We start from the raw sequence: 6,245 nt of genomic DNA on the forward strand, positions 1-6,245 counted from the left end.
ATTTTTATGAAATTGTGTTTTTTATTTTTATAGAAATGATCCATTTCATCGCTAATGTCAGATTCAGTAGCTTCCTTCCTATCTAATATCCTTCCATAAAATATCTTATATTTTACCCTGTTAAGTATATACGAATACCTCTTTCATGTATTCTAAAATTTCATGCTTGTGTATTTTTTTTTTTTAGATTTGAACACTATTTCTCTTTTATATTTCTACAAGAACACTAGCTCCTATATTCATTTACTACTCCAACAGTTTATCACTTATCATCAAAACAGAAAAATAGAATAACTCTTGCAGATGGTTTTTTATTAGAATAAACTAAGAAATCATGTGCCATATATGTAGAAAAATACATCGTTTTTCAATTTAAGCATTACCCATGTTGCAAAAGAATAGCACTTATTTTCAAGGAAATAGAATTTCGTCATTCTATCAGTTCAGGTATTAGCATTCAAATATATCTCACCAAATAAACAGAGTGAAATTGGTATAATTAAACATGATGTAGGGTAAACAGAAGTTAAGAATCAATAAGTGGCTCAGTTTGAGATTTCATCACTAAGTGATTTGTGATACACTTATCTTTCTTCAATCTACATCAAACTCTATTAACAGTTAATGGGATTTTATAGATTCTTGAGAAAATAATAAGAATGTCCTGAGAGGTTTGAATGTATTTATTTTCAATACATTGTTTAGAAATTAACTTAGTCTGAACTAAATGATTCCTTGAAGCAGGACTTGGCTTGATGGTTGGAAAATGATTGCTTATTTTGAATTTTATAGACAGAACCTTACTAGTGAAAAAGAATAACACAAGTTTTTATGGTAAGTATTAATGAGGCAAAAATATCATGCCCCCCCAAATTAGGTAATCCAAATAGTTTATTTTTAATCCACAAATTTTATCTACTGCTTCATTGAAAATTTCTTAGAAGTGCTTTGGCTATCTTTCCATATTAGTTATTTTTGACATATATTTCCCAGCTTCACATGATTGTCATTTCTTGGTATTATTTCTAAGAATCAATTAAAATATGAAAATTATATAAAAATATAAAACATAGTAAAAATTTTTTAAATTGTTGTAAATGGAAGATATTTTAATTTTAAGAGTTTCCATAGTGTAGTAATATGTTTAATTTAAATTTAATTAGAAGAACTTCATAATAAAGGAAGAAACAATAAAAACTAAGTGACAAAATGAAGTACCCTAGTTAATAGTGTTTAAGCCTAAATCACTAATAGCAATATCAGATCAAATTGTTGTATGAGCAGTTGAGCAGAAGGAAATGTGAAGAGAAAAGGGAACTTTGATGGCCTTGAGACACAGACAGTCTAACAATAAATCATGATAATTTATCTTCCCCAAGATGAGGGTTTCCTTTCCAGTGTAGAAAGCATGAAAGACTCTGTCCAAGAATTACTAACTCTGTGTTTAGGCAGTGCAGGCCCCAATTCACAAGTGAGTGCAAAGAAACTAAGTAGGAAAAGGCTGGATGAGGCCAGGTAGTATAATTCCATTTGATTTTTTTAAAACTAATAATGTAAGTTTACTTTTAGGACAAAGCCACATAATTGAGGAGAAATTGCTGGAGATAAAATCTAGATTGAATAAAAAAAAGATATTATGGGCATAACAAAAAGAAAAACCAGATTAAAAAGAAGATATAAGGAAAAAAGATGAGGACATCTCAAAAAGTAAATGACCCTATTGTTGAATACTTTATGATAATGGCAAAAGAATAATCAGCAGAACTATGAAGGTGGCAAAGATATTCTAAATCTCCTTCTCTTACTGGAGAACAACAACAAAAAAATCTCATCTCAAATCAGGAAACAAGCAAAAATGTTAATATTATAGTTCAAAAAATGAACTTGTGTGAAGGAGACTTAAACTTGCTTTTTGAGGGATGCCTGGATGGCTCAGTTGGTTGGGCGACTGCCTTCGGCTCAGGTCATGATCCCAGAGTCCCGGGATTGAGTCCCGCAGCAGGCTCCCAGCTCCATGGGGAGTTTGCTTCTCCCTCTGACCTTCTCCTCGCTCATGCTCTTTCTCACTGTCTCTCTCTCAAATAAATAAATTAAAAAAAAATCTTAAAAAAAAAAAACTTGCTTTTTGAAAATTCTCAATGAATGGATATGTTCAGAACAGCCAAAACCAAAGAAAATGTCTTACCAAAAAAAAAAAAAAAAAAAAAAAAAAGACAAAATGGAGAAGTCACCTGAAAAGGTAACTTGGAAAAGGACAGATTTACATCAGATTTTTCAAAAGCAAAAATTTCACTAGAAGACAGTAGAGTAACATACTGAGGTATCCAAAAAGAGAAAGACCTTCAAATATGAAGACATGCAAGACATGCAGTGAACATGCAAGAAGTTAAGGAATGTTATTCTCATAAGCCCATATGAAGGAATTTACTTCTGGTAAATAAATTGAGACAACCAAAGACTCCAGAGGTATTAATGTAAGGACTTCTAGTAAACAATCAGTATATACTTTTCCTTACAAATAAAATAAGATGATGAATATGAAAAGATAGTATGTAATGATATGTACTCTGGAAATGTATATACTGTATGATCTATATTATATATTATGTATTATAGATATACTATAATCAAATATTCTCTGATAATGTATATACAACATAACTTCTTTAAATGAGGGAAAATTGGAGAAACTATGAAAAGTAAGTTAGGCTCACTTATTGCATTAGATTAGGAGCTATGAGAGAGAAGGGAAAGGAAAGATTGAGTTGACGAGTTAATTTCAATATTGCTCATAGCAGTGAACCAAGACAGAATGGTTAAAAAGAAAGGACTAATGATTTTATAATAAAGATATTACAACAAATGTGATCCTTAGGACAAAATGTCTTATTTTTATAAATATATTTAAAAATGTTGAAATAACCTATTTTTTTAAAGTTTTTTTTTTAAATATTTTATTTATTTATTTGACAGAGAGATCACAAGTAGGCATAGAGACAGGCAGCGAGAGAGGAAGAGAAGCAGGCCCCCTGCCGAGCAGAGAGCCCAATGTGGGGCTTGATCCCAGGACCCTGGGATCATGACCTGAGCTGAAGGCAGAGGCTTTAACCCACTGAGCCACCCAGGTGCCCCTGAAATAACCTATTTAAATAAACATATCCTCCAAAATAAAAAGAGCGATTAAAAAAAGACAATATATATGTGTATAATGCAAATATGACAAAACTGAGTTGAAATACATCAGTTCTATCCATCTCTACAAATAAGCTTAACTTGGCTATAAAAAGAGACACCTAGGGCACCTGGCTGGCTCAGTGGGTTAAGCCACTGCCTTCGGCTCAAGTCACGATCTCAGGGTCCTGGGATCGAGTCCCACATCGGGCTCTCTCCTCAGCAGGGGACCTGCTTCCCTTCCTCTACTTGTGATCTCTCTCTCTGTCAAATAAATAAATAAATAAATAAATAATCTTAAAAAAAAAAAAAAAAAAAAAAGACACCTAGACTTTCAGTTGACTAACAAAGGAAAATTCAAAACTATGACCTTTGCAAGATACATACTAAAACAAGAAGTTTTGGGAAGATTAAAAAGATGAAAAGTAAAAAGATGGAAAAAATATACCAGATAAATTTAAAGAAAAAGAAAACAAAGTTCACAGCCTTGATATTTATTATTGTGAAGTTTAGACCAAGACGTACAAAAAAAAAAAAAGAGAACTTTACACTGCTCTTGACTACAAAACACAGTAAAGATTTAATAGTTATTAATAATTATGTACCCTCCCACAATACAACAGCTTTCTTAGAATAGATACAAGGATGTAATTATAAGTAATAACACACCAATGGTAGAAGCAGACTTTAATACATCTTCAATCCATGAAAGTCAAGTAGACAAAAATGATTCTTAGCACAACTTCTTTACAAGTGAATAGATAATATTCGTAAAAAATGAATTCATAAAATAGATAAAATTCATAAAAATTGTCTTAAGCACCAAGGGAAGCCTCAAAAGTTTCAAATACAAATAGTATTCATAACCAAAGTGCAATAAAATTATTTATTAATTTAAAAATAATTTTTTTTAATTTAAAGATTTACTTTCAATCAATTTAGATCAAGATTTCAAAATTTCTTGGGTGCCTATTATGTAGGGAGTGTTAATAATGAATATTATATTGGAAGTATTAAGTTAGAAAATAGAAAACAATTAGAGGTATAAATGGGAAAGGAAGAAGTAAAAGCATCTTCGTTTGCAACTGATTTAATTATGTTTCTACAAAACCTAGAATAAACAATGGAAAACTTCAAATAGGAAGAGAATTAGCAAAATTAGCAAGTTATAGATTTAACATGTAAAAATTGATAACTTTCAAAAATTAAAGCAAAGTCCAACTAGAATTCATATGAAAGTAAAGATTACAGATAGGATAATAAAACAAAACAAGTTAACAAGCCATTGAACAAGCAAAACGGGATATAATCTTTATGAAATAACCATAAAAGGTTCCAGAAAGACACAAAAGTAAACTTGAAGAAATGAAAAGACATACCATGTTTTTGGATAGGAATAATTGACCTTCTATAGATAATAATTCTAATTTAGTGGCAACTTCAATTCTTTCACAATAGAATTATATTTAGATTATTTTCTTTTTCTGGAGCCAGACAAGTTGATTGTAAATATATTTGTAAGAACATGCAAGTATGATTAAGCTGGAAAATCCCCCAAAAGAAGAGCAATGGAGGGAGATAGCCTAGTTTTACTAGATGTTAAAATGTATATAGAATTTCTTTAACTTTAAGTGTGTTACTGTCACATAAATAGACACAGGCACACTAAGGAAGTAATGGAAATTCTCGATATAGAACTAATTGTAAAGAGTCATTCATATACTCCAAAAGTAGCAACACAAATCAGCAGGAGAAAGATGAATTTTTTTTTTCCTAGGCAAAGAGCTTTATTAATCTTGTTTCAAACTTTATTCCCAGGCTTCTTCAGCTTAATAAGCTGCAAAGAATGAATTGTGTATAAGCAAAAACTGAAAAGAGCTGCAGTGTCCAAGGGGCTTGGGCTTAAAAATATTAGAGATCTAGATTTTATCAGATCCATGAACAAAATTTTAAAAAGCAGTCATAATATAAAATAGCAGCTCCCAGTAACTTCTTTAAGTTTTATCTTCTTCAGAAGTTGACTCAATTCAGTTTGCTTCATTCTTGGAAGCTTCATCAAAATTCTCCACAAGATCTGGAACTTCATCATCATCATCCTCTCCGGTAGCAAGTGGTGCTTTTCCATTCACAGATTGTTTGGGCAGAGCTTCAGCCAGTCTTCTTAAACTAGTCAGACTGTCTGCACCAAGTTGGTTTAAGATACTGGGTAGCATTTCTGTCAGCTGCTTTGTCTCAGCATGGCCTGTAATGGTGAAAGTGTTCGCTGCCAGCGATGCCTCAACTTTGGGGTTGTTAAAGTGGATCACTGTTCCTTGGTTTGTGAACATATTCACTTCTTCAATACCAGAGATATTGTTTATCCCTAACTTCTTTAAGGAGAACTGAAGTTTTTTATCATCTGCTGTAGCTGTTCTATGAACCACCTTCTTTCGGCGAGCAGTTCCTTTCCCACCAATGCGCACTTGTGCTTGCAGTTTGGCGAGTTTCTCCTGGTTCATGATCGTTTCTTTCATCTTGTTGGAGCGGAAATGGGACCGCGCGGGGGACTAGGGTTGGCGCTCAGGGGGTCTCGGGCGGACCAGCTGAGATTAGGTGCACACACGCGGGGGAGAAAGATGAATTTTTATGCAGGGATGTTGTAATAGGTGAATGATGTAATGGCCTGAATGTTTATGCCTCCTCCCACCCTCATTCATACATTGAAACCTAACTCCCAAGGAGATGGTTTGAGAATGTGAAGCTTTGGGGAGGTGATTGCATCCTAAGGGTAGAGCTCCCATGATATACAGTTACAAAACCTAAAATATTTACTATTTGGACCTTTACAGAGAAAGTTTTCTTGCCAATCCCTGTTCTAGAAAAAAGCGATATGTTTAATATATAAAGAGATTTTAAAAATAAAGAATTTTTTAAAAAAACAAACCTTTAAAGCACAATAGAAAGTCAGGAAAATAGAGTTGACAGAAAAAGAAATGCAAATGGTTCCTAAAATATATAAAGATCTTTAACCTCACTTATAATAAGAGGAATGCAAGTTTAAATTAAACTGAGAAGGCTATCATGTTGACGATAAT

The 6,245-nt window shown here is 32.4% G+C and overlaps 1 pseudogene across 1 annotated transcript; it reads right to left on the reverse strand.

The window, feature by feature from the left end:
* Positions 1-4,933: 4,933 nt before the first annotated feature.
* Positions 4,934-5,783, reverse strand: LOC309871382 (transcription factor BTF3 pseudogene; annotated as a pseudogene). Its single transcript has one exon. The product of its transcript is annotated as a transcription factor BTF3 pseudogene (transcript).
* Positions 5,784-6,245: the final 462 nt, after the last annotated feature.

The sequence above is a fragment of the Mustela nivalis genome, assembly GCF_964662115.1.
Source record: "Mustela nivalis genome assembly, chromosome: 8".
NCBI lineage: Eukaryota > Metazoa > Chordata > Mammalia > Carnivora > Mustelidae > Mustela > Mustela nivalis.